The 26,932-nt window shown below is 38.7% G+C and overlaps 2 long non-coding RNA genes across 2 annotated transcripts; one reads left to right on the top strand and one right to left on the bottom strand.

Moving 5' to 3' along the window:
* The first annotated feature begins 6 nt into the window (after nucleotides 1–6).
* LOC121928709 lies at nucleotides 7–3,991 on the top strand. Its single transcript, XR_006103555.1, has 2 exons — nucleotides 7–1,889; nucleotides 3,334–3,991. It is a non-coding gene; the product is annotated as an uncharacterized LOC121928709 (long non-coding RNA).
* Nucleotides 3,992–4,956: 965 nt separating this feature from the next.
* Nucleotides 4,957–17,545, bottom strand: LOC121928710. Its single transcript, XR_006103556.1, has 3 exons — nucleotides 17,409–17,545; nucleotides 7,565–7,613; nucleotides 4,957–5,084 (listed from the first exon to the last, which is right to left on the bottom strand). It is a non-coding gene; the product is annotated as an uncharacterized LOC121928710 (long non-coding RNA).
* Nucleotides 17,546–26,932: the final 9,387 nt, after the last annotated feature.

The raw sequence follows: 26,932 nt of genomic DNA on the forward strand, positions 1-26,932 counted from the left end.
ATCCTATTCTGACAGGAGTAAAGAAATTGACACATACACACAAACTAATCTTGTTTTGACAGTGCTAAAGAAATGGACCCCCCCCAATCCTGTTTTAACAGGACTGAAGAAATAGTTGGGGGTTTTTGGTGTAGGGGACCTGCTACTAGTTTAACCACCCTTGTTGTGTGTTTGTAGGTTGCTTCTGACTCATAGTGACCTTCTGATGGGGTTTTCTTGGCAAGTTTCTTCAGAAGGGTTTTGCCGTGGCCATTTTCTGAGGCTGAGAGAGTGTGACTTGAGCAAGGTTACCCCAGTGGGTTTCCATGGCCAAGACGGGCTTCAAACCCTGGCCTCTCAGTGTCCTAGTCCCTCTTCCCTTCTGCGACTCAGCCTTGTCTTCACTCAGTTGCTCTTCTCTTGGATCCCCCCTTTTTGAAGCAAGAGTGTTGAGGCCAAGGGACAGAGAAAGGTGTCACTCCCTAGTACCCCATAAAATGCCTGCTTATGGGTGCAATTGGAGCCAATCTCTCTGGAAGGGAAGCTTCTCAAAGATTCACAATATGGGTTAATTGGCTGGAGGGTTGCAGGACAGCCTAGATATTGAAGTCCAGATGCAATGGGGCTCCATATGTTTCTCTGTAGATGTGAACACAGGTGCATACCTACACACTCTTAACATCCTAGGAGATGCAATGGCACTTGTGTATGTTGCCAAGCTTTGCCATTCACTTAACTATCCATAGATTGCATCGGCATTCTTTAAAGAGTAGTGTGCAGCGAAATGTAGATAGCCTTGTGTGTTCAGCTCAGTTCACTTCACCAAATGTGTATTCTCCCTAAATACCCTCAGAAGGCACCAGATCCCATCTGATCTTGAAAGCTGAGCAGGGTCAGCTCTAGTTAGTACTTGGATGGGAGACTAGCAATGAATGCCTGGTGTTGTAGGCTATATTTCAGAGGAAGGATCTGGCAAAACCACCTCTGAGTATTCCTTGCCTAAGGAAACCTTATGAAATTAATGGGGTTGCCATAAGTCAACAGGTGACTTTAAAGGCATTCGCACACACACAGGTTAAAAGGACGCCATTTCCATTTCTTACACAGGGGAAGATTTCTCCACATTTGCCCTGGGTTAGCAAGGGAGGGCTACCCAAATAGCAGTCTTTTTCAGGTGTGACCATTATGGATACAAATGGATATCTGAGTACAGTATACATCTACATCCCATAGATGACCTGGACATCTCAGAATGGGCTGAGCACATCTTGGGAAGCGAAGAGAGATCGTCCATTAGTTGTGGTATTTGTGATTATAGCTGGATTGGGGTCAGTGTGTTTAGATCTAAACTGTTAGAAGGACTCTTGAGCATTTTGATGACAGATAGGAAAATGTAAATAGTCTTTGTTTCACTTAAGGTTATATGTTATGTGAGAGTGGAGAATACCATCTTTCCAATCCATCATCCCCAGTAGTAAAAGTAGGCTCAGAGAAAGAATCCATGTGACAGGTATTTATCTAAATATCACAGTTCTATGGAGAGCTCTAGATTTTGCTCTTGCTTGGTTGTGCTGCCCTGTGAAAGTGTGTGAGCTTCTGCTGCTGTTGGTGGTCCTTGTGGGGCTATGAAGCAAAAGGCTGCCACACCTGACAGCTTACAGCTTGTGTCACTAATGGCTACACTGGGAGAGGGTCTGTAGAAATACAGGACTCGTCCCTCCAGCTTCCTTTGCCTGAGTGTGTCTAAAGAAGGTATAGCTGGACAGTGAAAATCTTTTTTTCTTGCTTAAGGCTATCATTTGCACCAACTCTAATTTCCCACTCTTGTTTCTGTTGTTCTTTTGCAGGCTGGTGTTGTGAATAAGCAAGGGGACAGTATTCTGTGCCGCTGAACTGCATGCACTTCTAAGGTGAGTGTCCTCTCTTGAGACTGGTATGTTAGTGGAGCTCAGAACATGGCATCTCTACTGTTCTATACAATGTTTTTGGTAGGAAATGTTTCGTCCAGGACTGTGACCCCTAAGAACACTTACTTGGAAGTAAGCCCTGTTGAAATCAGTGGCCCTTACATCTGAGTAAATGTAATTAGGATCAGGTCAGAGTTCTTCTACCTAAACCATAGAGCACTTCGGTTCTTAGGTACGCTTATTGGAAATTCAGTACAGGTTGAGTCTCCCTTATCTGAAATGCTTGGGACCAGAAGCGTTTCAGATTTTGGATATTTTCAGATTTGGGGATATTTGTGATAATGAGGAATCTTGGAGATGGGTCTTAAGTTATGTTTCATATACATCTTCTAAACATAGCCTGTATATAATTTTATGCATAATATTTTTGACAGTTTTGTACATAAAACAAAGATTATGTACAAATCTGAAGACACTGAACCACCAGTTTTGGATTTTGGAGTATTTCAGATTTTGGAATTCCAGATAAGGGAGACTTGCCCTAAATGACTGAAATCAGTAGGAGAAAAATATGTGTCAAAAGTGTATGGAGAATTGGAACAGTAAACTGCAACCCCCACCAACAAATTCAGTTAGTGTACTTTGATTTAAATCAGTGTGATCCCACTGTTTTTCATTTTTATTTGCTAGCTTAATAGTTTTACGAAGTGGCATGGTGTGCAGTTTTTAAATAATATTTTCTGATTAATTCTAGACTTCAAAGGGGCAAGTCAGATTCTAAACTTATATATACTTATATATATTAAAGACTTGATCTAGGTTAAATCAAGCTTTCCCATTTGTTCCAGAGGGAGACAAACAACAAAATACAAAGAAAGTGGAGCACTTGCGTCATATTGCTTGAAGTAGGAAAAGAAAAAGAAATGCTTTCTGAACTGTAAGGGCTTTTAATTGCCTCACAGATCAGCTTGCCTTCTTAGCACATTCCTGAGGAGTTCCTTTCCCTTTCCCTAAATGTGATGAAAAAATACATGATGGAAATGATGTTGGTTCTCTTACACAGCTTTTTCTTTGGCAACAAGGTTGTGATCTCTACCCATTTACTGGGAAGCAAGTCCCACTGAACTCTCTGCAACAAGAGAAGCTCTGTAATAAGACTGGGGTGCAAAATGTCCCCTGCAGACGCACCATGCCTGATCTGCAGTAACAGGGTTGGAGGAAGGAGACTTTAGGAGGGCACCTCCACAGTCGCCTTCTCTCTTTTCTTCTCTAGCTTGGACTTGCAGCTGTGTGTTCCTCTGCTTGGCCTAGCCTGGGAGCTGCGGTTGTTGTTTGACCTGGTTTGTTTTGGGTTGTTGATCAAGCATGTCTTCTGTTTTGTTGGTGGCGCCAGTCAGTCTGGAGCAGAATGGTTCACACCCCCCCTCTATTCATTCCTCTTCCACAGGTGTGCGGCAGGCAGATCCTGAGCCAGAGAAGCAGAAAGAAAGACACATTAGAGGGAGGGGGGGGAAAAGAAAGAAATATCAGCCACTGGGCAAAAAGGAAAAAAACAAAACCTACTCCTGAATTCTTTCCATACTTCCTTTAGAGAGAAAGAGAGGAGAATTTTTCACGACTTTTGCACGTTCATAGCATTTTACACACATGTCTCTTAATTCTTTTGTTTTTAGATCAGATGTGAATTGTACTCTTGTCTGGGAGGGAGGGGGTTTAAATCTTCAGCATGAGTGTGGCTCTTCTGTTGGATAGAGAGAAGATCAAGGACAAATGGGGAGTGTAGAAGTTTTAACTTTTAATGTGCTGAGCAGCTGAAATCTGAAGCTTTACTAATCTACCAGAGGCATTGTAGATAACTTTTGTTTGGACATCTATTGTTTAAAATAGATGGTTTTATTGTTTCCTCGGGGACTTTCTTCTCCCTGGAGGAATGTTACATATTGTATAGATTAAAAAAAAATGAAGAAGAAGAGGAGAAAGCGACATTTCATACTATGTATATAGAGAGAGGTTCTATAAGTGTAAGTGAGAAAAGTATATGCTTTAATAGACCTACTGTAATTATAAAATATTTTTAATTAAATATTTTTTGTAAATATTCTAAAGCTGTGTATGTTTTCTTTTGAAATCTGTGGGAATACTTCTTTAGGGAAAATTGTTTTCTGGCTCAAGTGCAGAACTGCTGATAATGAGATTATATTGGATGCAGGGATGTCTCTGATGGATACTTCCCCACCTCCTCACTCCCTTTTAAATTTGAAAGCTACAGCTGTAGGTAGAGCTGAGTCAGTCCTGCAAGAATGCATGCAATATCTAACCACAAATAAACTTGTTCTATCCATACAAATGTGGGTTTATTCCTCTCTTCTAATTCAGATTTAAAATATGTTTGTAGCATACAATTTTGGAACTACCTTTTGTCTGTTAGGTACCGAGGTTTATATTACAAAATATGCGCAACAGCATTGAGATGTCAGAATTTTATTTGTTATTAACTGAGATGACTACTTTTTTCCAATATGGGTACTGTGCTGAGGGATAATTAGCATTTATTTTTTAAAAAATGTTACCGAAAATTATCACAAAACATTGACCAAAACATTGGTTTTGTAACACCAAGGGGACCTGGGACCCCAGAATTTAACCCTGTGGCATTTTACCTTGGAAAAACAGTAAAAAAAAAGTTTTCTGCTTCTAACCAAAGGGCAAACTATCAACAAATGTACAGTCACTGTTTCATCCAAAGACTATTGATACTGAAACTTGGAGGGTAGGGAGGGACAACAGGGAAATTTTCATTCTGATTATTGGTGTAAATCAATTTCAAAGAACCTGTGTAGACCAAAAACAAAATCAGATGACTGTATCAAAATTATTTTTCTAATATGCAGCAGCCTTCATTTCATTGCAGCTCTGTTACATCTGAAAATCCTGTTCAGTCTCTGTTATGTGTAACTTCTTCATGTAAACATTAAACTAGATTGACGTGCCTTGTGCTGTGATTCTCTTCTTTCTTCCTTCTTTCAATACTTCCAGAGCTCTATACATCTGCTTCACTTTCCTTCTGCATGATGCTTAATGGTTAATCTTATAGCAACAGTTTGTAAAGTCCAGTTCCACCTTCTGTCCAGACAGCTTCTGAGAAAGTTATTCATTTCTTGTGATAGTAAGTCCATGCTTCTGTGAGAAAGGATTTTCCTGAAAGTGGGTGAATTAAGAAGGAATTAATTGGATGTTTTGTATACAGCCAACTGTGTGGTTTGGTTAGCTTTAAAAAAATGTATATATATGGGAAGACGATTTTAAAAAGTCTCATACTCTGATATAAGGGATTGTCTTTTCAATTACGGTAAATATTTTTGAGGAAATAAACATAGCAAAATATCATAGCTATTGATATAGTAAATGTCATCAAGATCACTGTTTTCTTACCAAAATGCTTGGTACTGACATGAAATGAGCCAAAACATGAGAATAACATTGCAAATATGGGGCATTGTACACTCATGATGATTATTAATCTGGTGAATGGAGGTTATTCAGGTAAAACCCTGAAAAAGACACCTGAGTTGAAATGTCTGTTACTCTAGCCTGATTATCTTTAATGAACAAAAATAGCAGCTCTTTCATAAAGCAATCATTCTTGGAAACAAGGAAATTCAAATGAATGATGAAAGGCTACTTTGACAAAGAGGACTAGTTCATGTTGTCCTTTATTACTTGCAAATGGGAAAAGAAAAAGATTTTGAAGCAGGATTCTGCTGGAGGCAGTATTTATAATATATTGAAGCCTGAGTTTGGTTAAGGTCAAAGACCTGCACTTGCCTTCATGTAAGGGACACTTATCTTGAGTATTAACATACAGGAAAACGATGGGAATATTCAAAGTTGCCTCAGGTGGTTTACACTCATATTATTATTCTCTTGTTTCTCTTTTTAAGGGCAAATAGAAAAATGTTCCTCTAGTGAATAGAGGTATGGAGAGTTGGAACCAAAAGAGTCTTTCACATGTTTTCTTGGAACTACTTTCAATACATTCCTGGTTAGTTTGGGAAGTCACCTAGGGCATTTTCACAAGTGACACTATAAAATACAGTATCGTGAGCAGAAGAAAGTGTTTTTTTGTAAAAAGCATGTATGTTTGTGTCATTGCATCCTTTCAACTGATCCGTGTATTGAGCACAAGAAATACAAAGAGACAGAGAGAGAGAGAGATCCAAGTATGGCTCTTTAAAATGACCTTGTTCCCTCAAAACCTTGAAACTATTTCCACTCTCATTAGTTTCAATTAAAAGGACTCCTTCTGAAGTGATCTAGTACTGTCATGTACTGAAAGCTACCTTCTGTGCTGCTGACTGCTCAGTTCGATGGTTATCATTCCTTGCATAGTGACATTGAAAAGCAAGTACATCCTTGTAAATGGGAGAGAGGTTTGGTTACACAGTGAAAGCCATGCAAGTCCGCCTATGAAAGCTGAAACTCCAGTTGCACTATGAAAAAGCAGTGAAACTTGTACAAGTAGCTGAAATCTGCAAAAAGAGGCCCAACTGTGTAATGAGCATCTGACAATACACTTCATTGGAATAGGTTTTTTTTAAAGCAGTGTATTATGAGCCTCTTTCACTGTACTTCAGAATAGCCCCATTTAGTTCATCCCTCCAAGTAATGCTTTCATTTTTAACAATTTCATTTTCTACCTTTAATTGAATGGTTCTAGAGGAATTGTGCCGCAAAAATTAACTCTTACAATGTGCCATTTAATATATAATATTTGTAAGAATTATTGGCAGATGCTGTTGCGTGAGGTTAAAGAGGGCAGACTCATAATACAACTATTTGTTATCCAGAGTTGATTTTGAGGCACAAAATAGCATAAAACATGATGGTGGGCTGAGTCTGCATGAGGGACACTAGAGCTCCACTCGACTGTCCCTGTCCCAGACTGACCCCTTTACTGCCCCACACACATGCTTTAATTCAAACTGACAGCAGTTTGGAAAGCCACACAGGACCCCCATTACGTAGCCACATTGGCACAAGGGGAGTTTTCTACTGTGTGCACGTGTTGTTCACTGTATTGGTTTATGTCTGGTCACACAACGACAGCTGCAGGGTTTTTTTGGGTGGGATTCCCACAATGCATGTACACCTTTGCATATATGCTTAATCAGATTGCCTTTGTTTTCTCTTTGTCTGATTGCCCACCTGCATTTCTCTAAGGCAAAGCTCCTAAAGAAGGTGAAGGTGAAATGCTAACCTGTGAATGTGTGCATAAAAACAAATCCCCCCTCCCCAGTAAAGCAACACCACCTATTCTGGAGGCCAATACAAACAAGGAAGCTGTCCTGTGTCAGAAACAAACAAGTGACCAACCACAAACCCTCCCTCCCAACCTCCAATTCCACCACAATCCCAATTTGGGGGTCAAACCACACCTTTTAAAAACCCAATTCTTCCCCAACACCGCACAGTAAATGAGGTTTTTAAAAATCACCTAAAGCCCTCAGGCATTGAAAAGAAGTGTTTTCACATGGGAAGGAGAGGAACATTATGTATTCCAACAGGACGGATCGAGGTAAGGATGCATTTTTAGCCTGTGTAGACTGAGCCTAAGAAATCAATGTACATCAATTGAGTAGCTATTACATTTTTCAACTTGTCTATCAATTTATTTATACCTGTGTTCTTCCCAAAACTGTGATTCAAGGTGGTAACTTAAGAACATTCCTTCAGGAAAGAAAAGGAGAAAAATTAATGCATAAAAGTAAGTCTACAAAAATCCAAATGCATCTTACATCCAAGAATTAAGATTTACTGGGGATTTCAATCTTGGAATGTATTTGACAGGTGAAGAAGTATACTGAAGGCCAGGATGGGGTAACTTTGGTCATCCAGATTTATTGGACTACAACTCACAGATGCCCCAGCCAGCATAGTCCATGATAAGGAATTTATGGGAGTTTTGGTCCATTATATATGGAGGGTAAAAGTTTCCCTATACTTTAGGCAGAATAGGCTTGTTTGTCCCCAGCAGGGGGGAGCATTGTGCAGCATCTGTTGCATTAAGATCAGCAACATAATCACTCCAAAGAGTAAGTAGGAAATAGTTACTACTGCCTTGCACATAAGAAACACTAAGCAAATGATTACAGAGAAACTATTTCAATTGGTTGTACTAACTGTAGGAAGTTTGTGTGAGGAAACAGAGGATGCATGAGTAATCACTGTTTCATGCAGTGATTGCACCAATCCTTGAATAACCCTGTAGCATCCACACTGGGAATCAATGGGAACATTGAGGATCTTTGTGTAGATTTTAGTAAGATCCTGCTTAGCAGAGATTGGCCTTGATCAGACATATGGATCACCTACAATATGTTGATGTTTCCTTTCCTCTGTGAAATAGTTGGTCATTAGCCATGACTTGACAAAAACATCTCTGAATTCCACTATAGATACTCTTCTACTTGGAAGGAAAATAATGAGTCCACCTTTACTCTGATGTCAAACCCATAGAGTTCACTGGAACCTGTTTCCTATATAATGTGTGAGCAAGATTTCAACTCTTGCTTGGTAATGTGAAGGGGCTCTGAAGGGTTGTTAAAATGAAAGGATTACAATACACTTTTGATTCTGTGCTTTATAAAATCAATGCAGAAAAAGGACAGACAGAAAGAGCAGGTCTCACTGTGGGTATACTACAAGGGAAGATGGTGAGTTCTTGCCTTCTCCATACAGTGATATGGATGCAGAGGTGCTGGTGTCAAAATGTAGGAAATGCTTACTTACATTTTGCTCATGTTATTCCAGCATGAGGCTCACTTTGCAGGTGAATGTACTGTATTGGTAGAGAATATATATTCTCCCATTATAGCATTGTGCATAGCTAATAAATACTTGTAGAAGGTGGTGTTTCTTAAGAAGAAACATAACATTCTTAGGAAGAAAAGTACAAACACAGCATTATTATGCTTCAAACACTTCCATGATTTAAAAAACCCACAAGAACTTTGTGCACTGGTTTTATTTCCATTTTATAATCTGTATTGTATGTTCCAAATGTCAACTTTATTGCTTGGTTTTTCAGCCTCTATTCAATTGCTCTGCAAAAGTCTACTTTTCTTAAAATTATAACAAATAAATGCATAAAATCTTTAGGCTTTCATCACTGGATTTCTTTACAATGATGCATATTTCCTGCACAAAATGTTTCTATCACACATGCTTCTTATCCTGTCATGGAAATAGGTAGTAATCCACAAGGAGACAGATGGAATATTCTTTGTATGCTCTTCTTTTGTGATTTTTCTGCATTCCCACATAGGAGTTTGTGGATATTTAGAGCTCATGTTGAAAGATTCCAGAACAGGAGTGCACACTTTTCAACCTTGGAAGATATTTAATGTCAACATAAAGTATGCATGCATATATACACTTTCCTTCTACTCCTGCCCCAGCACACAGGGTTAGTAGAAAGTGTTCACATTATTCCTATACCAATGTTCCTGTTTAAGATTGTTGTGGGGATGGACAGGGGTTTCTTCAGGGTCAATGTGGGACAGGGTGGCTCAACCTCTGCCTTTAATAGCATAGAAGGAGTGATTCCTAGCAAAGTGGAGTTCACTGTGGGAAGCATATGAAGTTTTCAGTTAAAGCTGTTAGGGAATGTGAGTTGTGTATCTCACTCTAGAACTTCTGCCTTGAGAATGGTGCTTACCCTTCCTCCCCCAAAAACATATCTAATGCTTGATGACAACCCTTAGCTGACATTCTCATTAGAAGCATTTTATGGCTAATGTACTGTTACCACCATGTTTTGTGGTGAGGTGTCTTCTAAAAAAGGTAATTCAAGTGACAAAGGTTTAAGGAATGCTGGATCCCCCAATGATTGATGTGACCTGCATGAAGCGTAAAGTGTTCAGTGCAGAGAAATTTTTAAGTCTAGTAAAGGGTTGATGATGACTGCTTTTGATCAATGTTCAAACCAAAAGAAAATGTATACAAATCAATGCATGGGCATTAGGGATAATAACCTAATTGTTCATCCCGCTTTGAATGTTTCATGAGTACTGCACAGATCTTCTTGTGCCACAGCCAGTCAGCTGTCATTAGGGTATGGGTCTTTCAGCTACTGCCATCAAGGTACATAATTTTCCATGTGAAGGATCTTAAACCTATGGAATGAAAGCAGCAAGAATACAAAAAAAGAAGTGGGGTGCATTGTTTGCATCTTGATCAAATTGGCCATCATCTGCTATGGTACAGATTTCAAATAAGATTTTCTAGTCTGAGGGTATTTTCTAGATGAAGGATTCTTAGCACTGCTACTCAAAAGGCATTGTTCAGTGGTTCCAACTTTTCCCATTATATTGCTTCTTGTTTCTGGTGAGAAAATAATAGAAGAAGCAATGGGATACACGAGAGTTACAAACTAAGGAAGATGTCAGGATCCCCTAAGGAGAACTGGGCAAGTGTGCAATAAAAGCCTTGTTTGGAAACACCCTTGGTTTAATAAACAGTGTGGAAAGACTCTACTTTCTGCATTGTTTGATCACTGCAGTCTAGCAGAGCAGAAGCCCTATTCTGGTCATAGTCTTCAAGTGTTACTTATGCTGAGTGGCAGCCTCCATGTGTTCTCATTTTTTAAAAGGTATGGGCTTGATAGAGTTCTGTTTAGTTCTGTATACACTGCCAAATCTCTGACCCCAAAATATCTCCTGTACTTCTAATAGTTCTCCATGGAGGAGTAGACAGACTAATGATGCATAGTTATGGTGCTGTGGTGAAAGATGCTGCTGAGTTGCTTTCTGCTATGCAGATAATAAAGAGAAGAGCCCTACTATTCCTTCCTCTTCTATATTTTGAGAACAGGTGGAATATTGCTCATTGGAATGCCCTATCTATCTGTCTGTCTGTCTGTCTGTCTGTCTGTCTGGCTGTCAGTATGTCTTATTTGTATCCTGTCTTTCTTCCAGCTCAAGGTTGGACATGGTGCTCAAGGCTTTACACAGTGTTACTCTTCCCCCATTCTCATCACAATAACACAGTAACACCTTTACACCCAGAGAGTGCGTGAGTTGTCAAAAGTCACCCTCTGTGGTTCAGTAGAGACTTGAACCTGATCTTTATGACTACACTGCACTGTCTCACACAAGGTTATTTAAAAATATAAACTTCAAGTTCCAGAGAAAATTAAAATGCTGTGCCTTCAACTGTGAAATGATATTCATATACTTCAGCATAAAGCAGTGATCATTTCAAAAATCTGTCCTGGCTATCATAACATTTGTTTGCATTATTAAATTCCTTCCACAACAGATTCATATGCCCAGAGGAACATACAGAATGTCCTATATGGTCTATAGTCATACAGTTGGCCCTCCTTATCAATGGATTCTTTATCCATGGATTAAAGCATTCATGGCTAGAAAATATTCCAAAAAAGTATAAATTCCAATAAGCAAACCTTGATTTTACAATTTTATATAAAGGACACCATTTTACTATACCATTGTATTTAAAGAGATCTGAGCATCCACATATGTTGTTATCCAAGGGGCATCGTGGAACTCAACCCCAGCAGATACCAAGGGCCTGCTGTATTACCTCATCTGTAACAAAACATTCACAACTCTCAAATATATGAAGTCTGATTCAGGCAAAACAGAAATACAGAGATGCAAAATGCATAAAGACACTTCTACTTCCACTTCTCTCTATGATACCATCCTTTTTTTAAAAGTGTGGTTCTTGTGTATGAGATTCATCTTACCATGCCACTATATATGTTGCTCTATGTGTCATTGTCAAGATCTGAACAACAAAAAGGTAATGTGGCAACTGCCTAAAACACTTCACGTATGCTGGAGTTTGAGGGAGTTATCCATGGATGACTGATAATAATAGATACTTGCTGTAAGTCTTTGATTTACTTGAGTTCCACTGGAAAATTGAGAGCCAGTGTGGTGTAGCAGTTTGAGTGTTGGACTACAACTCAGAAGATCAAAGTTCAATTCCCTGCTCGGCTACAGAAACCCGCTGGGTGACTTTGGGCAAGTCACACACTCTCAGCCCCAGAAAACCCAATGACAGGTTTGCCTTAGGGTCACAATAAGTTGGAAATGACTTGAAGACAGACAGCAGCAGCAACAACAACAACAACAAACTGGAAAATAAAATTAAAAAACAAATATACTTCCATATACAGTATGCCTTTGCTACAGCATTGTCATGGAAATATATGCCAGCCTATTCACTGGATATATTTTACTGGTGATGTTTGAAACATCTGTCAATGCATATATAATAGTAACAGATGAGTCCCTTCTCATATGCCTATATTCCTGCACTTTGCCCAACCCTGATCTACAAGGATCTCACCTAAATGTGAATACTACTTCTATGGCATATATTGTGCCATCTGATGGCTCCAATGTCACTGTAGTGATGAATCCTCTCCAGGTTTTAGCCTGAACTTAAAAGGAGCTATTCTTCTTCTTTGATTGTGTATTCCTTCATGGCAAGAGGTTGAAGTGGATGGCCTTTGTGGTCTCTTCCAACTCTATGATTCATAGGTTCAGCACATTGGACAGCTCTTTTAAAATTCATACTAAAAAGCAGAAAGGATTCAGTGACACTAGAGCTGCCAGGTGCTAATGAACATATGTGCTCAAGGGTTAGTAGCTCCCACTCCAAGGGGAAAACCAGTAGACATTGTAATTACATGAGAAAAATGTGGTGATGGCCAGTACATTAAAGTGGGAGGGATATGTCACTGCATACACACAAGATTGATTGGCATATAGAATTACTGCCTTGTAAGATTTGCTACAAATCCTTCTAGACATCAGAAGCAGTGATGGATGTACTTCCCTTGTGTAAATTCGGAATCTGCTTGGCATTTCTCAGAAGCTATTTTGGGGGAAACATATGTTTCCTCAAAGCTGTTTCCTGATTTGTAATGCTGTGGTAGCCACTGACAATGCCAGATTTTATTGTATCACCCTTAGGAATAGCACTTTGGTTTGACTCATTCCTGAGGGGCAGTACATCTTCCCTGTCAGAATCGTGTTGGAGACTTAGGCCCGGTAGAGACTGGCACTATGCCTTGGGCCAAAAATTTTCCATATGCATTTACAAAGCAGCTGGCTTTGTGCACCTGGTCCTCTGAACACTGGTTTCAATGCACAAAGTCTCATGGTGCTTCAATGTGGAAAATAACTTCTGGAGGAAATAGTGCTCAGTTTGTAACATTGGTATGGACAAATTCATATTCCATACCTAGTAATTATGGACTTCAATTTGCATTACTATTCAGAGTGAAAATGGATGTGGATTTCTTGACAGTAAATTTTCCAACTATTGCTAGATCCAAACTCTAATAAGACATTTTGGGCCCATAAACCTTTGTACTCGATCAAATGTGAACAAAGTGTATCCATAACAGACTATGAGCGATTCAAACAATGACGACAGTCATTTTCTAGTAGGTCCTGGCTGTGTTTCATCAGCTCTTGAGAGTACAATTTAACATGCAAATATATGTACTGATAACCACCATGTGAGCAAAAATGAAGGATGTTGTTTGGATGGGTGGCATAGCTGTCTAATGAGCACTGGGCTAGAATTTCTAGATTCTAATTTGGGGGCAATGTTCTTGCTCATTTGCAAATTAACATCTTTTTTACTAGCTTAGCTTGTTTAACTGAGAACATGATTCCCTAGCAGTTGATAAAAGCAACGCTTAGACATTTTTTACAATGCATCCCATTTACTTGAAGAGCGTAATGGCTCCTTCTGAGCTGTATGTCATGTAAATAAGTATTTCAAACATTTTTTAACATGCATATTATGTACTCCATAGATCAATGGTTCCTTTGAAGCACTTGCACTTTATCTTGTAAAGTCGCATTTAGACTTTTTAAAAGATGCATTATTTATTCAATAGGCTATCACTTCTTTCAGAGATTCTTCTGAAATATCATCTAAATATGTATTTAGTCCATTTAAAGATAAATCTCTCTTCATGTCATCAACAGATTGGAAGAGCTCTTCTGGAAAAATTAATCAGGAGGAACATACTCAAAGGCACCAAAACAGATTGTAGCATAAACCAGGGCGGCTTGCAAGAGAATGTATTTCCATGTGCTGGTTCATATATGTTCATGTCATAAATGCATAACACTGTGGATGAATTGCTTAGTAAAAGGCCTCTACATGTAGAAGCTGACAGGTGTATAGAGAAAGAACCTTGGTTTCAAGGCACAGGAACATAACAGTTTTTTTCACCCTCTGTGGCATTATATATGAAAGCCCTGCAACATATTCCATGGGATGTGCAAGACAAATACTTTTCATAGAAGTAGCTGCAAATTCCCTGAGCCTGAAATACGTAGATAAGTTAAACTTTTCTTTGATCACCATTTCATCATATTTGCTATCTTCCATTTTATAAAATTGGAGCGGTGGACCTTTGATACTGAGACTACAACTCTCATAATCTCTTATCCTTGGCCAGAATGGCTGGGACTTCTGGGAAATGAAGCCCAAAACCTCTGGAGCACAATAATAATAATAATAATAACAACAACAACAAAAACAACAAAAACAAAAACAACAACTACTACTACTTTTATTTATATCCCACCTACTCCAACTAGGACTGAGTTGGCTTACAGTAAAACAGTCCAATACATAGTTCCACCCTTGCTACAAAGTATGGAAAGATGCAGATGCTTTTTCATCAGTTATACTGTAAATTCCATTCTGCTTCCCTCCAAATAGATAAATTACCTTTGGGGAACAAAATTATTTCTCTTTGTGGACATCAATAGATACAGGAACTGGATGGGGTGAAATTCATTATCTGATTGCTGGAAGTAAGTTCCAGTGATAGTAGGTTTTGGAGTACTTTAAGACTTATGGGGATCTCCAACTAAGAATTTGCTGGAAAACCCAATTGCAGCACCACATCCTGTACTACTTTATCAAAAAGGAGAGCAGTCAGTGAACCAACCGTCTGCTTGCTGATATTAGCCAAAAGAGTAGGCTTCCAGTTAGCAGTCCAGAAACAATTATATGATATTAAGGGATTGATAAAGCTGATTACTTCACTTGAAAGATGGAGCACTCGAAAGATCAAATGCACTTGCACTCAAGAAGAGAGTCACTGACCTGCTATACAGTGGATCCTTGTTATACGCTGGGGTTTGGTTCCAAGATACCCCATGTATAACAAAATCCGTGTATGCTCAAGTCCCATTAAGTATAATGACATAGCAAAATGGTGTCCCTAATAAAAAATGGAACATCAAGGTAAATTTATACTTTTTTGGAACATTTTCAAACCGTGTATGCTTGAATCCGTGTATAAAAATCCGTGTATAAGAAGGGCCAACTGTATTTCTAGAACAATTAGCTTTAGCCTAATCAGCTTAAAGATTTTTCACCACCCGCTTTTTGTGGTGGGTCTCTGCCTCCTCTTCTAGGCTGGAAGAACTGGGTCCACTTCAGGCTGACTTGGATGGATTGCCCCCTATAGTGCATCAAACCTTTCTATATGTCCTCTTCTTCAATCAAGTACATAGTACTACAAGCAATCTTTATTATTGGTTAACATGCCCAGTAAAAATCACAGAAACATTCTCCTAAAGCTTCTCTTTTTCTCTAAAGATCAGTTAATCACAAGGCCACAGTCTAGCAAGTGGATGTAGTATATACAGTAAACAAGCCTCGGGGATTCCCGCAGTTCAAATATGTTCCCAAACATTACATATCCGGGACACTCCCAGAAGTAGCAGATTTGTCCAAATCCTATAGCATCATCAAATCCTACCCCTTTCCCACAGAGTCTATCATCTTTAGTCTTTTGCATCGGGGAAGGGAGAGGAGGAATTACAGCTTCTCCCTTAAAATGTTGTCTTAATTTTTACTGTTGAGTCACTGGATCTATGTTGAATCCCCATGGACCACTGAAAGAATAGTGGAGAGGAAGGAGATAGATGTTATGTTTTGTTTTGTTTTTATTCAGTTCACTGCCTTTTCCTTGCACTAACTGTACTTCTCAACATATATCTTTAATACAATTCAATAGCTCTAACATAGTTGTTTCTGAAGAGTTTTACAAGTCAGAAGGTGGTTCATTATCTCCCGATAAGAAATTTTTATTTCATTTTCTATTTATTTACATGCTTACTGGTACGGAGGAAAATCCGTAGTTGTCCTTGGTCACAGTGGAAACTTGTCATGCCCCAGATCCATAGGTTGATGTTTTTAAAACCCCTCAGAGGGAGATTTGGAGTATACAGGGAAGCTGCAGTGGAAAGGGGGATTGCCCTGCCTCCATTCTGTTGGATCCCACCATTCCAGCAGTAGACTGGAAAATCCCACCATTCCAGCAGAACCCCTGAATCCAGCCCAAAAGGTCTCTGTCAGCTAAAGGGGAAGCAGAGTTAGGAAAGCAGTATTTTTGCTTAAAAGAATGAATTTGTCATATAGTATTGGTCTCTGAAGAGGATCTAAGGGTTTTTCAACTGCACTACAGAATCCCATTTAGAGTGAAATAAAAATCAAAGCTTCCATGTAAACAGCAAATCTGCAATTCTAATAATAAGAAAGCTAAAATTACTTTCCCAAACTAGCTTGCTTGTAGAATGAAAGCAGTTCGCAAAATCTAATCTGAAAGTTGTTTGTGTGCCCATCTAAACTTCTCATTCTCATTTATTTTATTGGTGTTAACTTATCCAACAGAGACCTCATCATGTGCTATGGAAACACAATAAAAATAAAAGGAAGGGAGCATGGGATGGCAGTAGCAGTGTGTTCAGAAAATCCACATACTCAAATGTGTTAAAATCTAGCCATGTAAAAGTTTCTTAGGATTTGTTAATATGTTTTGGTAATGTGGCTTTCTTTGCCAATACATCTTGGAGAGAAAAGAAATATTTTGACTCATCTGTGCCTCTAATGTTTATCCGAGATCCTGTTGTCCATTAATACTGATGGCATTTGTTTGGAATCTACCATCAAAAGTGTATGTATTCCATGATCCCCAAAAGCCAGTTTTGGGGCCAGCTCTGAACTCATAAAAGCAAATTTGGGGTATAGAAGTGTGATCTCTAGAATGCACGAAGCCTCAGTTTGGGTTTTGGAAGCCAATTCACACATTAAAATTGCCTATGTGGATTTATTTTGAATCTGTAGTGCCATATACAGCTGCAGCTTGTGATACAGGCAAACTCAGAGGATTTATTCCCCTATGTATTATCATCAGAAGGAAAGAGAAGCCATGTGTAGGGATCGCAAGAGAATACTGAAGAGGAAATTAGGGGAGGAAAGTATATTTCTCAAGAAGATTCAGAAGGGTTCAGGACTAAGATCTGAAGAATTGGGGAGGGCAGGATGTGGGAATATAACCGAGGAAATCACTGCAGGTCGTATCTGCAAATAATGTAACTGGAGGACTATCACCAGCTACTGCCTCTATATTCTATTTGCTTACAAATATGCTGTGTGCTGAAGTACCTTGGTTCCTGTGGCTGTATTGCATAGTCACATCATGCCTCAATAGCTGTGCTTGAGCTCCCCTGAAAACGGAGCTCACATCATAATGTGTTGACGTAATGTGATACATCTCTCTTCGTTGGTATCGAAGTCAACAGGAACTTGGCCATTGTCATCTATAGGAAGAGGATTAAGCATTTATGAAGATTGTTTGGATTTAATTGTTCGTGCCGTTAAGCTTCAGTGCTCAATGTGAGCCGTACTATCATGCTTTGTTTACTTGGATTCACAGAAACCTTAAAACAAATACTTGATGCCAGGTAAGTCCAAGGTTACTAACAAACCCTACTCTGTTCTCTGTCAGACAGGTGTGAGGGAACACCTGTGCAACTCTGCACAGAATCACCAGGTTTTGGGGAGGTGGAGAAGCATTATGGGAGGGGGCAAATCCTGCTCAACAAGGATGTCAAACCAATCTTTGTTCAACTCTTGGCTGGGAGTATCTGTGGTAACAAACTGGATATGGGTAAACAAAGAGCTCTAGTTACTCCCGCCCCCACCCACCAAGCTGTCAGTTCACTGCTCACTACAGGCACTTATTATATGAAGCAAAAGCATACGGGTTAGTGTCAACAGAAGGTAACAGGGGTGATTATTGTTATTATTTGAACAGGTGTGTGAGGTGTTGCTACACTGTGAGTATTTAAGCGTTGCTGGAGTTAGCAATTGGGGCAGAGCTATGCATGTAATAACCAAAGCTTACCAGTTGTAACAATTGTACATACTGACGTGTTTAACCAGTCTTCAGGGGATCACCGTCTTCTTACTCCATGGAAAGGAGGAAGCACCAGTGACCTTAATAAATGACCTTAGTAGTACCATGTCAAAATTTTGGGAAGAGAAATAGGGCATCACAGTAGCTCTTGCACACAAGAATTACCTAATTATTGAGACTTCAAGAAGAGAGAAAACTTGGAATTCGAGATATTATACATAAACTTAAGTATGGAGAGAGCATAATAGTATACTGTCTTTGTATACTAAATTGGTATTAGAAAATGGATAGATACACCGTCATATTATATACCAAGGGCATGAATTTATCATAAAGAGGTGTTATAACAGAACAGGACAGCAGAAGAAACAGAATATAGCTTATAAGGATGAACCTAACAAGGATTGTACTATATTTATTCTAATGTGGGGAAGGAATTGTAAAAAAATTATGACCATTTTAAAATGAATAACTGATACATAGATAGTGGCAGATGTTGAAATTTGCACTTTGTTAAAAAAAAATTAAATTAAACAAATGGCCCAAATAAACAAATAAATAAATTTTACCTGCCTAATAAACAGACATATCTGAAGCAACCCCTGTTTCTTATCAGTGAAAATCCATTATTTGTCAATTCTGTCTTAGTAAGCAGGAAAGTTTGTTTGTTTAAATAAATAATTCATTTCCATTCCTAAACAGAGAATGTTTACAGGCAATTATTTCTGTAAAGCAATGGGACAGGCTTGTTTGTTGCTGTTCATTTATTTATTTTGTTTACTACACTTGGATGCTACCCATCAACTAGCAGTCTCTAGGTAGATAATAATAAAATATATACGATCATAACACAAAATCTGCACTCTTGTGATGGCATCTCGAGGGCCACAGAACTGATCATGTATCCTGCTCCAAGGGCAAAGAGCAGCCAGAGCTACCTTTTAGAAGAGGAGGTCCAACCGTCACCATCAGTCACTCTCCAGCATGAAAACTCCAATGTCAGAGAGTGGGAAAGAGAGAGGGAAAATGAGTTAATTTCAGGAAATATACTTTCCCCTTAATATCTACATTGACCCTCTTCATGCCAGTAAACACTGTCATTTCTCCCATGCATTTTATATGTTTAACCAAAATACATAAAGCAGGATTAGAGCTGGAGGAAGGAGGTGTGAAAACTGGATGAAGAAACATCAACGATTTAGTATGCAGATGACACCATAGTACTAGCAGAAAATATTGAAGATTTAGAATGATTATTGAAGAAAGTAAAGAAAGAAAGTTCAAAGGCAGGAGGGACAAGGGTGGAAGGGCTGACAATAGCTCCTTCTGTCCTCAGACACACACACACACACACACACACACACACACACTGATCAGAAATCAGCAGCTCTCCCCCATCTCATATAGACTAATTCCCTCTCATTATCTTTGATAGAGGTCCATAAAGAAGAAGAAAAAAGACATAGATAGAATTGCTTTGTTAGGCAATAATAAGCAATTATAGAGTAAAAATACTGCATTACATTGAAATAAATAAAACTAACAGCTGCAGCAAAATAAGTACCGTAAATACAATGGGCCCTTCGTATCCACTGGTTTTTGGTTCCAGGATACCAAAATCCATGGATGCTCAAGTCCCATTAGACACAACGGAGTAGTCAAATGATGTCCTTGATATAAAAAGACAAAATCAAGGTTTGCTTTTGGGAATTTATACTTTTAAAAATATATTAAAACCATGGATGGTTGAATCCATGGATAAAGAGTCTTCAGATATGGAGAGCTGACTTTACATGTACAAGCTACGCGTAACTGGGAGATTAAAGTCAAGCACTGCTTTTTGCTCCAACAGATCTTAATAAATACTCCAGGTTCAAGATATCCTTGTAAAAGGCTGCTTTCCATATACAAGAAAGCTCTCACACATCATTTAGTGTCGGCACGAGAAATAAGGTGTATGAAGATGAATTTAAGATGCAGGTAGGTATAAATGGTGTAGTGGAATCAGGCTTGATACTGCTTTCATAACTTGATAACCATAAGGAAGCAAAGGAACCTCACTTCTTGAAAAAGACAGGACTGTTTTTGCAAAGTGTCTAGCTTCATTACTTTTAATCAGAGATTAAGACAATTGCTTTTTAGACTACAACTCCCAGAATCCCCTAGGCAGCATGGTGACTAGCCAATCTGGCTGAAGGCTTCTGAGAATTGCAATAGAAAAAATAATGTTTCCAAAATGCTTTTTTTTTAAAAAAAATGATTATGTGTTTATTCTTTCACATAAAAAAATAATTAGGACAACATTTCTAGACCATTCTAGGACCAGAGGAGAACGAAGAATTACATGGCATTCCTGAAGATATCTGCATTTCTCTGCAGGGTTCGCAGAATCCCAGTACACTTCTAAAATATATGTTTGGGAGCTTATTTTGATATGATTGTTCTTCAGATGGAGTATGGCTCACAGCACTACAAACCCTTGGACAACCACTTTGACTAGTGACCATAGTGGGATGAAAAAATGAAGAGTGTATTGAGGGCAAGAGCAGCTGTGCAACGCTGCCTCTGAGTCTTTGAGAGCTATTTCTGTACACATAGAGGAGGAGAAAGACAGAGTGTTAAACACCTGGGTATTAACATCAGAAGAGGGCTCAGGGGATAAATATGGCTTTGTTCAAATTTGGTCCTATATATGTATGTGTGAAATAATGAGAGAAACATGTAAATCAGTTTCCTTGTTTTCCATTTTCAATAGTAAGGCTAGCATCTGCTAGAGGTTATACTTCAAAAAAGAAGGGGGAAAACCCCACAACATCACTCGCATTCTCTGTGTCTGACTGTATATATCCCGGCTTACAACAAGTTTCCAATTGTGCTTTGGGACTCCCTGAATAAATACTGGTGGGAACTGGAGAAGCTGTCATCTCTGTCATTTAAACCCTTTTTTTGTGTTTGGGCCTTGGCTAATTTATCTAACCCCGGACTAGTGGTTTACAGCCAGGGAATTTCACCTTGGCAAATGTATATGTTGGCCAGATTGAACCAATCACTGTCTTTCAGTCAAGTTCCTTATCTGCAGACTGAAAATACTATAAAACTAAGGTGGTAAGCCTGTGATTGTGGCTTACATGCTGTGGTTCACAAAGGGGCAAAAGTGTATAAAAACTCTCTCCACAGATATGTAGATAGTAGGGAAACCAGCTTTTACCCAGGGTCAAATTAGATGTGTTGCATTTCTTTCACAGAGCTGCTCCCATAAAAGGTGGGTCTTCATGTTATAGCACATGAATTTCTGCACCTACATATCTTTGATTTGGTGTGCTAAATTTTGTGATTGACAATCACTAGAAAATTAACACAGGCTTAATTTGCAAGTCTGTGATCTAAGGCAATCCCCCTGGCAGAGAGGAAATTGGTTAATTTCAGGAAATATACTTTCTGCTTAATATCTACATTGACCCCCTTCATGCCAGTATTCTGTATGTAAGGGAAGTAGCACTAGTTAGCCCACAGTAAGCAAAGGCCTCTTTATAGTATTTCAGCAGCAACCCTAAAGGTAAGCGGTCAGTTACAAAGGCAAGGGAAATTGCATACAAGTTTTCATTCTAAGCTGTAGTGTTACCCTAAAAGGTCGGGGACACTGGAAGTCCCCACCCACAAAGGCAACATCTCCATGAAATTGGGGGGAATTATAGTTCAAAAGAAGGCCTGCAAGAGGAGGGTAACTGCAAGGATCATTTCAGCTATATATACTGGTAATAACTGCAGCGAGAGCTCCAGTTTCAATAAATAAAGTATTTTATTTAGAAATGTGCAAGGATGCACAAAGACATGCAAGAACTTGGAAGTAGGAAAAGAGGAAGACCACAATGCAGGTGAATGAATTCAATCAAGGAAGCCAACTCCTGAGTCTGCAAGGCCTGAGCATGACAAGGTGACTCAGAAGTCTCTCATTCATAGGGCCATCATAAGTCAAAGTTGACTTGATGACAGTTAACAACAAGAATTTAGTACATGCACTACTGGAACATTCACTCAAAAGAGGGCAAAGACTACCAAGAGGATCAGATCTTAAGGTACATTTTAGTTGAACATTAAGATGACAAGTGATGGCTCTGCAGTTTGGAAATGCAACATACTTTCAGAACTCTGTAAGGAGAAAAGCCACTTGCAGTGTGTTTGTTTGTGGGTGTGATTTGAAAATAATATGAACAAGTGGATTAGGAGCCCTGGTGGCGCAGTGGTTAAATGCTGTACTGAAGCCACTCACTCACAAACCTTAAGGTTGCAAGTTCAATACCAGCCAAGGGCTCAAGCTCGACTCAGCCTTGCATCCTTCTGAGGTCCCTAAAATGAGCACCCAATTAGCTTACAGTTGTAAACTGCTTAGAGACTGCTTAGGCAGTATTAAGTGGTATATAAATGAAGCTGCTAAGTAGGGAGAACAGTAGCTTGGACTCTTCCCTTTCGCTGCTTACCAAAGACCTTTTACTTCCTGAGGCTAAGGACAAGATGGTTCCCCCTGCCCCTTTGCCCATACAGAAACTGATGAGGCTTCCAGATAAATATAGTGGGTCCTTTGTATCTGCTGAGGTTTGGTTCCAGGACCCTTTGTGGATACCAAAATCCATAAATGCTCAAATTCCATTAAATACAGTGGCGTAGTAAAAGTGTGTCTCTTATATACTCTGAAATGACAAAATAACACTTTTTTTAAAAAAATTATTTTAAAAAATATTTTCAACCTGTGGATGATTGAATCTGTGGATGCAGAATTCTTGGATATGGAGGGCAGTGCCAGTAATGAAGTAGTATCCTCCACAATATCTGGATGTGTGACATAACACAACTCTGTCATCCAAACAAAGAGAATATGTGCAGGGCAGGATTAGTATGAACAGCCGATGGATTGCCATTGCTGCTGTTCTCACCATCTGTCACCTATGGTGGCTGTCTATATCTGCCAAATGGTAGGGCTAAGCTTGCTTCCTATGCTACAACTTTTCCATTCTACACTACACTTTTCTTTTAAACAAAAGCAACACTGGGCTTGTTGATGTGTTGATGTATATGACACACAGTAGGTATATACTTTAAAAAATGTACACTTAAAAATAGATTACTCGAAATGGCCCTGTGGTAGTGCTGACTTCATGTTATATATAATTCAATCTCTCAAAGGCTTTTTGGGAGTTTGATGTTGCCAGAGGGGATGTCACTATTGCTCTCCCTGGAGAGAAATCTTAGCTACAAAATTATCATATCTTTGTCATTATGTGCCTTCAAGTAGACTCTGATTTATATTGAGCCTGTCACATAATTTTCTTGGCATGATTTCTTCAGAGGGCATTCCTGGTAGGCTGAGAGAGTGGTAACCCAGTGGGTTTCCATGACTGAGTGGAGATTCAAATCTTCGCCTCTCTGAGTCCTAGAAACGACAAACCACTACACCACTGATAGTTTCGCCTTTTCTCATATTTGAATGTTTCCAGCTTAGGGTCTTTCTGTCTTGAGTACAAAAACACTTGTGAATTTTGATAAATTCTTCAGAACTGAAACAGAACAAACGTATCCCACTTTTGCACCAATTAAGTTCAAAAAGTGTAGTTATTCTCAGTGTAGAGAGTATTGCATTGCACTTCCCATATAGGTGTTCAAGATGGGCAACCTCTTAGATTAAAAGAGAGAGAGAGATGGCAGCTCTAATTCAGCACTGTACCATGGCTGAATATCAGAGTTTCAAATCCAATTTTTTAAGTTTTAAATAAATGCCCTGGGCTGGATGGACAGATCTGTCAATTTCTCTCAAATCAGACTGCTTAAAACCCCAGATTCTTTCCATCCAAAGCATAAAGAAAACAGGTGAATTTGTGCAAATGTTATAAATTCTTCAAACATTTTTAAACATCCATAATCCAATTTCCTGTCCTCCTTACAAGTCTTGCAAGGCACTATCATCCTGTCCTGTCAATACTGGGGTAAGTGAGACAGGACACATAACAGAATGTATACCTGTCAACATTTCATAAAGGAAAACCAGCACATGTATAGCCAAGCAACTTCCGAGTGTGGTCAAGACAACAAAAGTTATCAGTGAGGAAGAAGACAAGCTTGGAGAGTTGCAGTAGTTTGCTTTAGCCTGAGCCTATTGAAAAAGGCAACGTTCTGCCTCTTCCTCTCCTCTCCCTCCTATAGAGTTAATTGACCTTACATTACTTTTGCACTTTGAACTCAGTATGCAGCAATTGAAGCAAGCTAGGGGCAAAGGGGGAAAGTGCAGGAGGAGAGAGAAACTGGGATATTTTAAAAACAGCTGAAAAAGTGGGATAAAAGTGGATTAATTGGGATGTCCCTACCAAATCGGGATCCAGACTTAGGTTGCAAACATATACAGAATTAACTGGAATTCACTGGACTTAAGAGGGCTAACTTCGCATATAGGATTACTTGTGATGTTTAGAATAGTCTCATTGAAACAGGAAACATTTTCTTGTCATGTTTATAGTAAACTCATTGAAATCATTACTAAATTAAGTCCCATTGATTCCATTAAGTCTGAATGCAGTGCTTCCTTTCAATTATTTGTACATTTATCAAGAGAAGAAGCAGGGGGCATTCTTCATAAGCATCCTCCTTTTACATGGAATTTCTTACAACTTACTCAGGAGGAACAACTAATATGTCAAATGACACAATGGCAATGTTTCCAGGGACAACCTACAAAATGCTGCAGACTACACAGCGCATTTATTTGTTGAACTAGTTTTAGTTCTGCTTTCAAGAGTTTTAAGCATAAAGCAAATAAAGTGATTTTTTTTTTACTTCTACTTGATGAGAAACTTAGCTACAAATAGTTTAATGACCCAATTTTCCTTAAACTGTACAAGAGGAAAATGATGAAATATAGCTGCCTAAAATTTCCATGTTGTCTGCTGGCCCACTTTAAAGAAACACAGTGTATTCTTACTTTCAGTTTTGGTGTGCTCTAGGAAACAAAACTAAAAAGCAAACAAACCTAAAACATAACTGAAGAAATTCATGATGCCAACTAGAAATGTAAACTTGGTTGAGCCCTGCAGATGGGGACAAGGGTGCTTATCACACTGGTCAGTTGTTTTGTCCCATTTCAAAAATGCTTTGCCAGCCCTCGCAAAGATAGCTGCATACTGTTGCTATATATTGCTCTCTCATTATATTTGCACTTTAATAGTGAAACATCCCCTGTTTTTCTTCAGTACTGACAATGCTGTTCACACTGGCGTTAGCCCTTCCTCCTTCATCGTGATTGATTTCCTTTTTTAAAAAAGTTATAAATGAAATTAAGCTATAGTGACACAATTATGGCACAATGCTGTGGTGCTATGACATTTACTACCTTAAGAAATATTTTTTAAAAACTAGCACCGTGGCAGTAATACTATGACACAAGATATGATAGGAAAGCAAAAGAGAGATCTTTGGAAAACACCCCTGTTAAGTAAAGGCATCTGAATAGTGATTTCCAAAGGTTAACAAGTCATGATTTCCTCAATTATTGCACTATAAGAGCAAAACAATTATATTTTAAAACATTACAAAAAAAAATATCTAAGAAGGGTTACAAGAATGCAGAGCATAGAAAACAGACCAGGATCACAGCTTTTCTCTTGGGAAATCTTGTCCTCCCCTCCCAAGCACTAGAACTAGTCTAAGGCTTCCTTGCCAGAGATTGCCTTTAGAATCCCCAAGGGAGGAATAACTAGAGAACACCCACACAACACCCACTACCATACCATAAACCTTTATTAGGCATCTCAAATAAAACATCATACAAAGTTAAAATTTTAAACTAAAATTATTAACATAGATACTTTAAAATTCCGTCTGTATAACATGTAATTCTATGAACTACAGTTGTTCAGATTTTTGTTGCCTCCATTAGAAAATTTGCCATCAATCGTGTAATCTGCTCATTACAATCCTCCAATAAATGCACTAAAGTTATATCCATTACACAGTAGTTCATTTCCATTAGTTTCTTTATCAATTTCTTTCTCGGTTTTTGATATAATGGGCAAAGAAAAACAATATGTTGGAGGGTATCTGGAATTGCCTCACATATACAAAGACGACTGACAAATGGAATTTTCATATATCTCCCCTTAGTAACACATGACGGATGGATGTTCAGCCTTGCAAAAAGGAAGGCTTTCCTCGCAGCCTGAAGGGACAACGATTGAAAATATTTTGGTATCTCACCACAACAGGGGGGAATGCCAAATAGAAAAGGGGAGCATACTCTGGGAGAGGTAGAATAAATTTCCTTATGTTCCCAACTCAGAAAACAAATCTTAATTGTCTTGAAGCACTCATGCTCCGTCAAAAGGAGTAAAGAGTCCAGATTTAAACCCTTTAATTTTAGATTGTCTTCAAAGGCTTTTGACCAATTAATACAATAATTATCAGATAAAAGAAACCAAATTAAACTAGATCTATTTGGTCTATAATGGATTTTAAGCCAATATTTATATGCCATCAACCAGGCCATGGTCTCAAGTGTAATCAAACCAAGCTCGTCATATAGCGTTAAATAATGAACACATGGCGGAATAGATAACAATTTTCTGCAAAACCGAGATTGTAAATTTTCAACCTCCTTGTTAAAAGCTGTTACCCATACAGATGTACTATATAATATTTGAGGTCTAATTTTGGTTTTATAGATTTTCAAGGCTGCAAGGACATCTTGATTTCCCTTCTTATAGTAAAAGGATTGTAACATTGCCAAAGC

Source organism: Sceloporus undulatus, chromosome 4 (genome assembly GCF_019175285.1).
Source record: "Sceloporus undulatus isolate JIND9_A2432 ecotype Alabama chromosome 4, SceUnd_v1.1, whole genome shotgun sequence".
Classification (NCBI taxonomy): Eukaryota; Metazoa; Chordata; class Lepidosauria; order Squamata; family Phrynosomatidae; genus Sceloporus; species Sceloporus undulatus.